Here is a 15,550-nt window from a genome sequence, read left to right as displayed (position 1 = left end):
ACTGTAAGTCGTAGTAGGCGATTTCTCCATCTGTGAATCTCCAGCGCCGCCATCTTCTTCCTTCTTCCTTAATCAAGAAAATAAATAAAACATAAATCCTATTTCTATTAATTAATTACATTCTTGATCAAATACTATACATTCTGTCTAGAAAAATAAAAAAAATTATTTACATACTGAATAATAATAAAAGGAAGAAAAAAGGGTGCGCAGACTATCTGCGCCAAATCTGCACTGCGATCTCTGATGTGTGGCTCATTGTGACACTAGCAAGTGCACTAGCCGTTCAAGTAATAAAGTAGTGAGTGAAGTATCGTTCCCATGAGGATTTAGGAAACAATTACCAATACTAAATTGAGCACTTCTTATCTGATCAACAAATAAATCAAAACTCTAATGAAAGCTAAGAAATCCTAAATTAAAATCTATCTAAATCATTGGCCCAATTGCCTTCAATTCAGGTCAGAAGAGTAAGCAGTAAATGTTAATCTCAGAATTCAGCAATCTATCAATTTGGATCATTCGAATGAATCATGATTGAGCCTTGGTTTGGTGAAACCCCAAGGTCATGAACAGCCTCTCTCAAGTGCATGTTCATCCTATGCATGAGTGACGGTTCTTCTATCTCTAGCAAGAATCTAATCCCCATGCATGCATTTGTTCAAACACTTCTAAGGCATCAATTCAAATCTGAATTGATCACCAACTGAATTGTGCAAGTTATCTCTAACCTTGCACTCAATTCAGTTCTTGAATAGTAGATCTGAATTCCTAGAGTCTCTCTCAAGCACTCTAGGAATTCCAAGCTGTAGATTAATTCGCCCAATCTGAAAATTGCAGATCTGAATTCTCTTTCAAGCAATTCAGATCTTGCAATCTCAGATCTGAGAATTCAGATCTGAGTTTTGAAGGTTAGTTGGCCGAATTAATCTACAATCACACCCTTATTCAAGAAACTTCAAATACAATGCATGACCATTTGAATGAATCAAAAAGAATTAGATTGCTGAACTGAAATTTTACAAGCTGAAATACATCAAGGAAGAATGGAAACAAGGAGAAAGAAGAAAGAACATATAACTAAGAAACTGAATTCAAATCAAAAGAGAATGAAACTACAAAGGATTTATTACAGAAGATCTTTGAATCACAAACTCTCAATTCGAACTCACCTTCTTCTTCTAGCTTGCTTGTCTTGAACTTCCTTCAGCCCTTCTTCTTCTTCTTCCTTGCGCCTAGCCTTCTTCTCTTCTCTTCTCTCAAGGTGGCCGAACCTCTAAGAGTGGGAGAGCCTTCCTCTCAAGCAATTGAACCCCTTTCTCCCCTCCTAGAGGCCTCCTTATATAGTTTTTCAATGGGGCTCTTGCCCCTTTTTGAAGCCTCTAGAATGGGGTGTATTACACCCCTCATGAACCTTCTAGAGTGCTCCCTCCTTCTCTTCAAGAAACATCTAGGAGTTGCCGCCCCTAGCTCCCTTTGGGCTGCTATTTGGGCTACAACTTAGCTTGCTTTTGAGCTCATGTGGGCTACACTCTAGGCTGTTATTTGGGCTAAAAATGGGCCTTCTTTGCTGGGCCGAATTCTACTCATAGCTAGGCTTTATTTTCTTGGGTTTTCTCAAGGAATTCACTTGCTCTTTTTGGGCCGAATGAAATTCTCTTGCTCTCATGGCTGGGCCGGGCTGAACTTGATAAATTTTTGGGTTTTCTTTTCTTGTTTTTGCCTTCTTTTTGTTGATTTGGCTCCCCCTGAAATATTTCATGCAATCAAGCTAAAATACGGCAAAATTTAATTAAACCATCATAAAATTTCATGCAAAAACCTCATAAAATATAGATAAATTGTAGGTTCATCAAATACCCCACACTTAAGCTTTTGCTTGTCCTCAAGCAAAGACATCAGCCATAAACTTAACATTCCCCCCTTTTGTTCTCACCATTTACCTGGTGAACTTTTTAAGATAGATATGCATTGAGTAGTCGGGGAACTTTTGTAAGTGCTCAACTCTTATTCTTGTAAATTACCATTTAAGATATGTATCAGATCCAAGGAAAGGAGAATATGAATTTCATCATAGTCTAGCCTTCACTCCTAATTCATATATAAATCAGCTCCTTAATTGTCAAGGTTAATAATCAAATTTCACTAAGTTTCACATCTGTAACTGACTCTTAATGAGAGTTCAACTTTAGAGTGCCCCTTTGAACCTCAGCTATCACCACAATTTCTTAATTCTAGGGGTGAGTGCATCTTATGCTCCATCTCACCCTTTTCTTTTTTTTTTTTTTTTTTTTTTTTTTTTCGGTGTGAGTGCATTTTATGCTCCATCTCACACACTTTTCTCTCTCTTTTTTTTTTTTGGTGTGAGTGCATCTTATGCTCCATCTCACACTGGTCACTTGCTTGAGGTAGGTAAATAGGACTCATGTTCTAAGCTGCTAGTTTTACTATTCAGCTCAAATAGCGGAGTCAATTTGGGCTTTTGAACCTTCTTTGCAATTATTGAACCTCAAGAATCAACACTTCAGATGTGCACTAGCTTTCTTGACCATTAACAATGAAATCAAGGGCTTCCATACACATGAAGGAAGTTAGGGCTAGTCATGCTGAAAGGCATATTCAGCTCCCCTTTTCTCATGCATATATCAAATTGGGTCATTCACAAGAATAAAAACTTAACAAGTACATCAGTCTCCCTCAACTCATTGAATTCCTTCTTAAAAATCATCAAATAAATAGTAATGAACTTGAGGGGTTCCAGTCTTTTTTTTTTTTTTGGTTATGTCATTGCTTGCATATGTGTGTTGGGGTGCATGGTTTCAGCCCCCATACCCTAGCCTCGGGCTCACTCCCCCACACTTAAGATGAACATTGTCCTCAATGTTCGTAGTGTTAGGCAGTAACAATAAAACTAGCAAGAGCATCATCAAGTAATAGAAGGTATTTAGAGGACTTCCCTGAAGATCATTCTTAAATTCTGCAATATGTTGTCGGTGGAAAACTTCTTCTGCTAGAAATCACTTGCAAACTAGAAGAGGAGATCAGTAGCTTTGTTCTAACTAAAAATAATTTAAACCAAATAATAAAAAGACTACTATACACAATTCCAAACAATGTAAATAATTTAACCAGTCTGTAATACACAACAGAAACTTACAAGGCCAAGAAGTTTGAATTCTATCTAACAAAATAAATAAATAAATAAATAAAATTTAAAAAAACAAGATCAAAAGCCAATATAAATATCTCTTGGAATCTGATATGCAAGTGATAAACAAGTGATTTACAAGATTGAAACTAGCCTAGAAGTCTAAGAGTTCTTGAAATCTGCACACTACCAAAGTTATTTGATTTTTTTTTTTTTTTTTTTTTTTTTTTTTTGGTTAGAACTTGACTTTTGAGAACAGTCACTTACAAAAACTCCAAACCTAATATCAATAAGTAGGTCTAAAATCTGTTGCAGTTAGGTCTGAAATAAGTTTGATCCCAAGAGCTTAAGACTTCTCTTTCAAGTCCCAACTTAAATGTCTTGTATGCCTCAATTGATTACAGAGACCTGAAATCAGATCTGCAATTTTATAATGAAAGCAGCCTTGATTTAGATTTGAATACCATTACATCAAAAATATGAAGCTCTTTTTGGACCTCACAAACATCAGTCCTAATCCAATACAACCAATTCAGATTGGGTGCAAGTGATTTAAAAGATAACAAAACATCAAGTTCACAAAAATTTCAGATCATGTACTTATACTACTTCTGATTCTCATGCACTTCAGAACTAATTTTACCATTCATGGCTTAAATTTTCATCAATGAGGCAAGTCTGATGCATCAAATTGTGAATTGGGTGCTGTCACTACCCGAATTCACATCAAAATAGAATGGGTTCAGGTCTGAGTTCAGATGAACTCAAATCTGAACCTAGTAGAATGCAGTCCTGCAACCGGCTAAACACAGATCTGAACTTCAAATCTGAGTTTCAGATTTGAAAACTCACATGCTATTTTTTCATTGTTTTCTTTTTCTTTTCTTTATCTATTTTTTTTCTTTTTTTTTTTAAATAAATCTAAAACAAAATACAGTAATGCAACCAAAATCTTTTTGGATGAGTGCAGGTCTGATTGATGAATGCAATTCAGATCTGAACTCATTTTAATTTTTTTTTTTTCGGTTGAGTGCTGCAGTTCTGCTATAGCAGATCTGAGTGCCAAATGCAACTCAGATCTGTAACACTCATGATTTTGTGATTCTTTTTCTTTTAGAGGGTAATAACTTCAAGATAGAAAGCAAAACAGGTCCCCTTTTATTAAAATTAAACTGAAACAAGGAAAATAAAGTAATCTACTAAAGAGAAAAGAAGCATAACTACAGTAATACAGCAGTTGCATTCAAAGCAAAAATGAAAAATTAAGCAAATTAAACCAACTATGAATGCAATGCTGAAGAACTACATCTGAAGAATTACATCTACCAGCTACACTAAATCAGCAATCAAATATGAAGTAGATCATCAATGGGAAAGAGAGCTAACTAGATCAGCAGTGGAGTTTCATGCTAATTGCTGTACTGTAGCAGCCCTGCTACAGCTCTAAATGCTAGTGGAATGCACTGCTGCTTTTATTGAATATGTGAGGCATCACAATTATTCAATCCAAACACACATCCTCAGCAAATTTAGATTGGGTACAAGTGGGTAAAGCCAAGAATTCAGTCCACCAAGAATTCATAGTATGCTCTGTATCGGTTCAGTCCTCACATCATATCAACTGCATTTCATATTTGAATTTCTCTCATTCCTTGCTATCCATTCACCCTTGAGGCAGGTTGGATGTATCATAGGGTGGATTGGGGTAGTGATGGCACCCAATTCACCTCAAACTTGCATCGGTTCAGATCTGAGTTCAGAGGAATTCAGATCTGAACTGAGCATATCTGTAACAGCAGAATTCAGATCTGAACTCAAGTCTGAGTTTGGATCTGAATTCTCAATTGCCTTACCTTCAGTTATTGCTACCAAATTGTTTTTGGGGAATAGCAGAAGTGCCCTAGGGTGAATTGGGGTGGTGATGACACCCAATTCCCCTCAAAATTTCATCAGTTCAGGTCTGAGTTCAGAGGAACTCAGATCTGAACTGTTGCAGATCTGCTGTAGTAGAATTCAGATCTGAACTCAGATCTGAGTTCTGATCCGAATTCTCAATTGCTCCTCTTGTTGTTCAAAAGATCTCCCCTTTTTTTTTTTTAATTTGTTTTTTTTTCTTTTTGTAATGAAAGAAAGAAAAAAAAAATAAAGTCTGAAACACAAGCAACTCTTTTCGGCTGAGTGCTACAGATCTGAAATCTGCTGATCTGAGTGCCGAATGCAACTCAGATCTGCAACACTCATGTTTTTTGTGAAATTTTTTTTTCTTTTTTTTTTCTTTTTGAAGGGAACAACATCAAGATTGAATAGAAATCAAATATGCCTTTATTAAAATGAAATTGAAACCAGAAAAAGAAAGTAATCTACTTAAGAAAGAAGAAACATAACTACATTAGTACAGCAGTTGCAGTCCAAGCTGAAATGAAAAAGTTAGCAAATTAACCCAACTATGAATGCAATGCTGAATGAGATCAGATTAAGAATGCTCAATGTTTCCTAATATTGCTTCTCTAAATCCCCGGCAACGGCGCCAAAAACTTGATGTGTGGCTCATTGTGACACTAGCAAGTGCACTAGCCGTTCAAGTAATAAAGTAGTGAGTGAAGTATCGTTCCCACGAGGATTTAGGAAACAATTACCAATACTAAATTGAGCACTTCTTATCTGATCAACAAATAAATCAAAACTCTAATGAAAGCTAAGAAATCCTAAATTAAAATCTATCTAAATCATTGGCCCAATTGCCTTCAATTCAGGTTAGAAGAGTAAGCAGTAAATGTTAATCTCAGAATTCAGCAATCTATCAATTTGGATCATTCGAATGAATCATGATTGAGCCTTGGTTTGGTGAAACCCCAAGGTCATGAACAGCCTCTCTCAAGTGCATGTTCATCCTATGCATGAGTGACGGTTCTTCTATCTCTAGCAAGAATCTAATCCCCATGCATGCATTTGTTCAAACACTTCTAAGGCATCAATTCAAATCTGAATTGATCACCAACTGAATTGTGCAAGTTATCTCTAACCTTGCACTCAATTCAGTTCTTGAATAGTAGATCTGAATTCCTAGAGTCTCTCTCAAGCACTCTAGGAATTCCAAGCTGTAGATTAATTCGCCCAATCTGAAAATTGCAGATCTGAATTCTCTTTCAAGCAATTCAGATCTTGCAATCTCAGATCTGAGAATTCAGATCTGAGTTTTGAAGGTTAGTTGGCCGAATTAATCTACAATCACACCCTTATTCAAGAAACTTCAAATACAATGCATGACCATTTGAATGAATCAAAAAGAATTAGATTGCTGAACTGAAATTTTACAAGCTGAAATACATCAAGGAAGAATGGAAACAAGGAGAAAGAAGAAAGAACATATAACTAAGAAACTGAATTCAAATCAAAAGAGAATGAAACTACAAATGATTTATTACAGAAGATCTTTGAATCACAAACTCTCAATTCGAACTCACCTTCTTCTTCTAGCTTGCTTGTCTTGAACTTCCTTCAGCCCTTCTTCTTCTTCTTCCTTGCGCCTAGCCTTCTTCTCTTCTCTTCTCTCAAGGTGGCCGAACCTCTAAGAGTGGGAGAGCCTTCCTCTCAAGCAATTGAACCCCTTTCTCCCCTCCTAGAGGCCTCCTTATATAGTTTTTCAAGGGGGCTCTTGCCCCTTCTTGAAGACTCTAGAATGGGGTGTATTACACCCCTCATGAACCTTCTAGAGTGCTCCCTCCTTCTCTTCAAGAAACATCTAGGAGTTGCCGCCCCTAGCTCCCTTTGGGCTGCTATTTGGGCTACAACTTAGCTTGCTTTTGAGCTCATGTGGGCTACACTCTAGGCTGTTATTTGGGCTAAAAATGGGCCTTCTTTGCTGGGCCGAATTCTACTCATAGCTAGGCTTTATTTTCTTGGGTTTTCTCAAGGAATTCACTTGCTCTTTTTGGGCCGAATGAAATTCTCTTGCTCTCATGGCTGGACCGGGCTGAACTTGATAAATTTTTGGGTTTTCTTTTCTTGCTTTTGCCTTCTTTTTGTTGATTTGGCTCCCCCTGAAATCTTTCATGCAATCAAGCTAAAATACGGCAAAATTTAATTAAACCATCATAAAATTTCATGCAAAAACCTCATAAAATATAGATAAATTGTAGGTTCATCAATCTCTAGGTTCGAACAGTCCATTAAATCAAAAATAAATAAAGAACAATTCTAAATAATTTTTTGATTTAACAAAATTAATTTCAGATCAAACGCCCTTAACAAGAAACCATTTCTTGAAAAAAAAGAAAGCAATATGCGCAGATCTTGGCAGAACATTTTCTATTCATCTGCGCAGGGTCAGATCTGATTTCTTTTGGTTCAAGATTCGAACCTGTGGCTCTGATACCACTAAAAGAATGGTAGGATCCATCTAATGGACGCCAAGAAGGGTGCGGAATGGACGGCGAATTTCAAAAAAATTTCCTACCTTCTTCCATCTGGTAATCATATTCCCTAAATTTAGAATACACTATTCAAGGATCCTACTTGAACCATAAACAAACAAGATCTGAACCAAAAAGAAACAGGAAGGATTATACCTGATCCGAAGAAATAATATCTCCCAAAGTTTGTGTTCATGCCCAAAGAAGTAACCAAGATCCGCTCCAGCTGAAGATGACATAGCTGTGGATGGAACGGAACCAGCAGGGTGCGTCCTACACACTGGATTCTTCACAAGAACCCTCTGGAAAACATGAACACCGAATCCTAGTGTCTTGATTGCAAGACTATTGTCAAGAACTGCTTTCTTGACTTCCTGTTGTAGCAAAGATTCAATCTTCCAATAGGTAATGGTGGCGGCTGAAGGAGGAGAAGTCCAGGGATGAAGAGGGCAGAACTATCTCTTCTCTCTAGAGTCTGTGAGAGATCAAATCTCAGATTGCAGGATGTGTTATCCCAATCCAAATCAGTATTTGGATAGAGGTTAATCTTAATCCTATCTACAGATTAAGTTAGTTAACTCCTGATCTTATCAGGAGGTTATCGGATTCAAATCTAATTTGAATTTGGTCTCTTAGAGTGGATAAGGTCAAAGACCAAATCCTTTTACTAACACTAATCTCAGATTCGCCCCATGAACTGGTGATCATATCAGCCCAGTTCGAAATGGGCTTTTGGCCCATTAAGTGTTCAGTGTTTAACCAGTTTCCAACCTGCTGCCTAGTTGGGCTTCTTTGTATGGCGTGGGACCCAAGCATTGATCTACACACTAGCCACATGGGTTTGGCCCAGCCATTATTACAAGGCCAAACAGAATTCACTGAAAGACTCAATGACCCCCTTGAGCCCATCACATGGACCCTATGGGCCCAACACTTATATTATGTGGTCCTTGGGCCAAGCCATCTTATAAAAACCCAGGGACTGTGGGTAGGTGCAAGATTAGCCCATCAGGTATTATCCTAAATGGTCTTACACTTACCTTTCAGCCCTTAATGATCAAGCACTGCCCGACAAGAGAAGACCTCTCCCTCGGCTACAAGGAACATCACCGCACTCTCTACTCACATGGATCCCAGAAATTAAAACCTTTTGCAAATCTTTTGAAATCGTACGTATACATATATATATATATATATATATATATTAATTTTGCAAAACAAAATTCCAATGATTGAAATCAACTACCGGCAGTTTGGTTTCCATTAGAGAGAGTGCATTCCCGATCATTACCATTGTCCGACAAAGGGGCTGATCCTGTCACTATGACCACTCACTCAGATGAATTCTCAGACTGCCCCAACATGTCCAGGTTTTGACCCCCACTAAGGATCTCACTGATTGACACATCAAAGACAGCCCGATCCGATACCTAGTGATGTGTTATAATTGAGTCTAGGGGTCAGGTGTAACTTTCCAGTTTTGCCCATCTGTCTCCAAGGTCTAGGGCAATACTGGAAATCTGGTCCGATTCAAGGGTTCAAGCAATCCCATACTGCATGTGCTTTGGGTCATACCCTGATGACCGAAACAAGCCATCCCAACACATGGTGGCACATCAGTATCAGCCTTGCCAAGTAAAACTCCCCAGACTTATCCAATGGCTGTGAACATTTAAAACTAACACAAGTTTCTATAAGTGTCCAGTTTTAGGGTCTTACACAGAATTACTCCAAACAACATGAATCAAACATGCACTTTAATTTATTTCAGTAAATAACAAAAGTACATCAAATCCGATTGAAGCTAAGGGCATACAAGACTGTCTAATAGTTCCCACTTGCACTTAGGTCCAATCTGGTACAAGTCGGAGTCCCATACTTTCCACGTGTTTCTCAAACACCTTCTGTGTCAATGGCTTAGTCAATAGGTCTGCCCAATCCGACACCTAGTGAAGTATCATAATCGAGTTTAGGGTCCGGTGTAACTTTCCAGTTTTGCCCATCTATCTCTAAGGTCCAGGGCAATACTAGAAATCTGGTATAGATCAAGGATTCGAGTAATCCCATACTGCACGTGCCTTGGTTCTTACCCTGGTGGCCTGATGAACTTACAATTTATCTATAATTTTTGAGGACTTTAGCATGGATTTTTATGCTGGTTTTATTAATTTTTGCCTTAATTTAGCTTAATGCTAAGAATAGGTTCAGGGATAATCAATCCAAGAAAAGGAAGGAAAAAGGCAAGAAAAGAAGGTTCAAAAAGACCAATTTCAGTCCAGCCCGGTGGTGGAAGCAAGAGAGAGCACTTCGGCCCAAAAAGAGCAAGTGAATTCCTTGAGAAAACCCAAGAAAATAAAGCCTAGCTATGAGGAGAATTCGGCCCAGCAAGGATGGCCCATTTTTAGCCCAAATAGCAGCCTAGAGTGTATCCCACATGAGTTCAAAAGCAAGCTAAGTTGTAGCCCAAATAGCAGCCCAAAGGGAGCTAGGGGCGGCAACTTCTAGGAGTTTCTTGAAGAGAAGGAGGGAGCACTCTAGAAGGTTCATGAGGGGTGTAATACACCCCATTCCAGAGGCTTCAAGAAGGGGCAAGAGCCCCCTTGAAAAACTATATAAGGAGGCCTCTAGGAGGGGAGAAAGTGTTCAATTGCTTGAGAGGAAGGCTCTCCCACTCTTAGAGGTTCGGCCACCTTGAGAGAAGAGAAGAGAAGAAGGCTAGGCGCAAGGAAGAAGAAGAAGAAGGGCTGAAGGAAGTTCAAGACAAGCAAGCTAGAAGAAGAAGGTGAGTTCGAATTGAGAGTTTGTGATTCAAAGATCTTCTGTAATAAATCATTTGTAGTTTCATTCTCTTTTGATTTGAATTCAGTTTCTTAATTATATGTTCTTTCTTCTTTCTCCTTGTTTCCATTCTTCCTTGATGTATTTCAGCTTGTAAAATTTCAGTTCAGCAATCTAATTCTTTTTGATTCATTCAAATGGTCATGCATTGTATTTGAAGTTTCTTGAATAAGGGTGTGATTGTAGATTAATTCGGCCAACTAACCTTCAAAACTCAGATCTGAATTCTCAGATCTGAGATTGCAATATCTGAATTGCTTGAAAGAGAATTCAGATCTGCAATTTTCAGATTGGGCGAATTAATCTATAGCTTGGAATTCCTAGAGTGCTTGAGAGAGACTCTAGGAATTCAGATCTACTATTCAAGAACTGAATTGAGTGCAAGGTTAGAGATAACTTGCACAATTCAGTTGGTGATCAATTCAGATTTGAATTGATGCCTTAGAAGTGTTTGAAGAAATGCATGCATGGGGATTAGATTCTTGCTAGAGATAGAAGAACCGTCACTCATGCATAGGATGAACATGCACTTGAGAGAGGCTGTTCATGACCTTGGGGTTTCACCAAACCAAGGCTCAATCATGATTTATTCGAATGATCCAAATTGATAGATTGCTGAATTCTGAGATTGACATTTACTGCTTACTCTTCTAACCTGAATTGAAGGCAATTGGACCAATGATTTAGATAGATTTTAATTTAGGATTTCTTAGCTTTCATTAGAGTTTTGATTTATTTGTTGATCAGATAAGAAGTGTTCAATTTAGTATTGGTAATTGTTTCCTAAATCCTCGTGGGAACGATACTTCACTCATTACTTTATTACTTGAACGGCTAGTGCACTTGCTAGTGTCACAATGAGCCACACATCAAGTTTTTGGCGCCGTTGCCGAGGATTTAGAGAAGCAATATTAGGAAACATTGAGCATTCTTAATCTGATCTCATTCAGCATTGCATTCATAGTTGGGTTAATTTGCTAACTTTTTCATTTCAGCTTGGACTGCAACTGCTGTACTACTGTAGTTATGTTTCTTCTTTCTTAAGTAGATTACTTTCTTTTTTTTTGGTTTCAGTTTCATTTTAATAAAGGCATGTTTGATTTCTATTCAATCTTGGTGTTGTTCCCTTCAAAAAGAAAAAAAAAAAAGAAAAAAATTCACATAAACATGAGTGTTGCAGATCTGAGTTGCATTCGGCACTCAGATCAGCAGATTTCAGATCTGCAGCACTCAGCCGAAAAGAGTTGCTTGTGTTTCAGACTTTATTTTTTTTTTCTTTCTTTCATTATAAAAAGAAAAAAACAAATTAAAAAAAAAAAGGGGAGATCTTTTGAACAACAAGAGGAGCAATTGAGAATTCGGATCAGAACTCAGATCTGAGTTCAGATCTGAATTCTGCTATTGCAGATCTGCAACAGTTCAGATCTGAGTTCCTCTGAACTCAGACCTGAACTGATGAAATTTTGAGGGGAATTGGGTGTCATCACCACCCCAATTCACCCTAGGGCACTTCTGCTATTCCCCAAAAACAATTTGGTAGCAATAACTGAAGGTAAGGCAATTGAGAATTCAGATCCAAACTCAGACTTGAGTTCAGATCTGAATTCTGCTGTTACAGATCTGCTCAGTTCAGATCTGAATTCCTCTGAACTCAGATCTGAACCGATGCAAGTTTGAGGTGAATTGGGTGCCATCACTACCCCAATCCACCCTATGATACATCCAACCTGCCTCAAGGGTGAATGGATAGCAAGGAATGAGAGAAATTCAAATCTGAAATGCAGTTGATATGATGTGATGACTGAACTGATACAGAGCATACTATGAATTCTGGGTGGACTGAATTCTTGGCTTTACCCACTTGTAACCGAGCTACATGAGCTAAGGAGGTGTATGTTTGGATTGAATAATTGTTATGCCTCAGATATTTAAGAAAAATTAGCACTTTCCAAGTATTTCTTTTAGCATTCAGATCTGTAGCAGGGCTGCTATAGTGCAACAGTTAGCCGACTTGATTTCAGATTTCTACAAAAGTTGTATGGGCCGAATAGCTTGCAATACCAAACATTGCAGACCCAATTTTCAGGTCTTAGCAAGTGTTTGATATGCATCAGCTATACAGGTTTGAGCTTCAATTGTAGAGTTTAAAATCTTTAACCCAAGCCTAACTCAGGACTGGTTTTAGTTTATTTCAGATCCTTTTAAATTTTTTTTTTTCAGATCAGATCTGATTTCAGCCCTAAAGCATCACAGAATTGATTCCAACCTTAATGGATGTATATTGTAGTGTATACCAATGAGTGTGTATGAGATATCCAGCTCAGATCTGAATTATTATTTATTAATTTCTCTAGACTAACAATACCAAAGACTTGTAGATCTGAACTCAGATCTAAATTGGGTCTGAATTCAGATGTTGCAATCGATGGATGTAGATAAAGGAACCTTGAATAAGATGATTGGTTTAAATCTGCTTTTAGTATAATCGGCTTCATTTATTCATGATAGGATGTAGGTTTTGTATTCCAATAATTCACTTTACATTTTCAGTGTGATAGGATTAGTTATTTATTTTCTTTTGTGAATATTGGCATTTTTATTGCTTTGAATTTAACAGTTTATGACAAGCAGACCTGAACTGGAAGAGATCCTTTACGACCCGGAGATTGAACGGACTCTCTGTGTCCGTTTGAGAGCTGCTAAGCAAGTCAGACAAGAAGCACAAGAAATGGCTGAACAAAGAACTATGATGGATTATGCCAAGCCCACCCTCACCGGGACTGTCTCCAGCATTATCAGGCCAACTATTGCTGCCAATAACTTCGAAATTAAACCGGCCATAATCCAAATGATACAAAATATGGTTCAGTTTTGTGGTATGGCCCATGAGGATCCGAATGCCCATATTGCTAACTTCTTGGAAATCTGTGACACCTTCAAACACAATGGGGTAAGTGATGATGCCATCCGGCTGAGGTTATTCCCATTTTCTTTGAAGGATAAAGCCAAAGCTTGGTTGAACTCATTACCGGCAGGATCTATAGCCACATGGGACGAAATGGCCAGCCGTTTTCTCTCTAAATATTTTCCCCCTTCTAAAACTGCTAAAATGAGGAATGACATCAATACTTTTTTCCAGCAAGAGGGGGAATCTTTATATGAGTCATGGGAACGATACAAGGAGCTGTTAAGGAGAGTTCCTCACCATGGCCTCCCCATTTGGCTGCAAGTGCAGACTTTCTATAATGGTCTTACTGACTCAAATAAGACCATATTAGATGCTGCAGCCGGAGGATCCATAAATAATAAAACTCCTGAGGTTGCCCATGCACTTATTGAGGAAATGGCAGCCAACAATTATCAATGGCATTCGGAAAGGACTCAAACTAGGAAGCAGCAAGGCTTGCATAATGTTGACACTTATACAGCACTAGCTGCACAAATAGGAGCACTCAGTAAAAAAATAGATGAAATGCAGATAGCTGCCATGCATATGCAGCCTCTTAATTGTGAATTGTGTGGGGGAGGCCACATCAGTACAGACTGCCAAGTTGGCAATCAGTTCAGACCATCTACTGAACAAGTTGACTATGTCAGCAATTCGTCAAGACAGCAGGGTTACTAGAGTCACCATACTTTTCATCCAGGATGGAGGGGACATTCAAACCAATCTTGGCCAAATCAGCATATTTCCAAGCCGTTCCACCAGACTTATCATCAGCCTGAACCGAAATCCAATTTGGAGGAACTGATGACAAAATTTATAGCAGGTGCAGAAACTAGGTTCCAGAACCTGGAAGCCTCAATCAAAAACTTGGAAAACCAAGTGGGGCAATTGGCACAATTAATCTCTTCCAGACTGCCGGGAACTCTTCCAAGCAACACTGAAGTGAATCCACGAGAGCAGGTGCAAGCTATTACCTTAAGAAGTGGAAAAGAGTTGCCTGAGGTAGAAAAGAAGAATTGGGCTGAAACCAAGGCAGAAACAAGCCTTGGAACCAGACAACAGAAGACGGAACAACCAGAAGCACAACAAGGGATGCACCAACAACCACAAGTTCCATTCCCTAACAGGCTGAAGCAACAAAAATTGGAGAAGGAATTTGGTAAGTTTCTTGAAATATTTAAAAGTTTACATATTAATATTCCTTTTGCTGATGCTTTAGCCCAGATGCCACACTATGCAAGGTTTTTGAAGGAATTATTGGCAAACAAAAGGAAACTAGGAGATGTGGCTACAGTTGCATTAAATGAGGAATGTTCTGCTATCCTTCTGAACAAGCTGCCTCAGAAACTCAAAGATCCAGGGAGTTTCACTATTCCTTGTACCATTGGCAGTTTAAAAATTGAAAAAGCTTTATGTGACCTGGGAGCTAGCATCAATTTAATGCCATATTCTATCTTCAAGAAATTGGGGTTGAATGAACCCCAACCCACTAGAGTGGCATTACAATTGGCTGATAGATCCATTAGACATCCTAGGGGGATCATAGAAGATGTGTTAGTTAAAGTTGACAAATTCATTTTTCCAGTTGATTTCATTGTGTTAGACATGCAAGAAGATGTGGAGGTCCCGCTTATCCTAGGGAGACCTTTCCTGGCTACCGGGAAAGCAATGATTGATGTCCAACAAGGACAACTCAGCCTTAGGATACAAGATGAGGAGATAATTTTTAAAATGTCTGATGCTATGAAACATGCACCCTCTAGTGATGATTCTTGTTTTAAGATTGATGCCATTGAATTGAAAATTGATGAATGCTTCCAGGTAAGTAGAATAACTGATCCTCTTGAACTCTGCCTCCAGCAGGGAGAACTTGAAGAAGCAGAAAATGAAAAAATAAACCTCATGATAGCATACCTGAACGATAAGCCTCAATTCAAGGGAAAGGGGTTTCTTAAATTAGAGAACTTAGGCAAATTGCCCAGACCATCAGGTAAGCCATCACCCCAAGAACCCCCCACCCTTGAACTGAAGCAATTACCATCCCATTTAGAGTATGCTTTCCTTGAGGAACCATCAGATCTCCCCGTGATAATTTCCACAGCACTGAATCCCTTACAAAGAGAAAAATTATTAAGAGTGCTGCGGGAACACAAGAATGCTATAGCTTGGAAGGTAGAAGATATCAAAGGCATTAATCCATCAATC

The 15,550-nt window shown here is 38.4% G+C and overlaps 1 non-coding gene across 1 annotated transcript; it reads right to left on the bottom strand.

The window, feature by feature from the left end:
• Nucleotides 1-13,504: 13,504 nt before the first annotated feature.
• On the bottom strand, nucleotides 13,505-13,611 carry LOC148880149 (small nucleolar RNA R71). The gene has a single exon (XR_016106265.1). It is a non-coding gene; the product is annotated as a small nucleolar RNA R71 (small nucleolar RNA).
• Between the last annotated feature and the right edge of the window lie 1,939 nt (nucleotides 13,612-15,550).

Source organism: Nelumbo lutea, chromosome 1 (assembly GCF_056320005.1).
Source record: "Nelumbo lutea isolate HS-2025 chromosome 1, American lotus-T2T, whole genome shotgun sequence".
NCBI lineage: Eukaryota > Viridiplantae > Streptophyta > Magnoliopsida > Proteales > Nelumbonaceae > Nelumbo > Nelumbo lutea.
The sequence above is the reverse complement of the archived record's forward strand: the minus strand, read 5'-3'. Positions and strand labels throughout refer to the sequence as shown.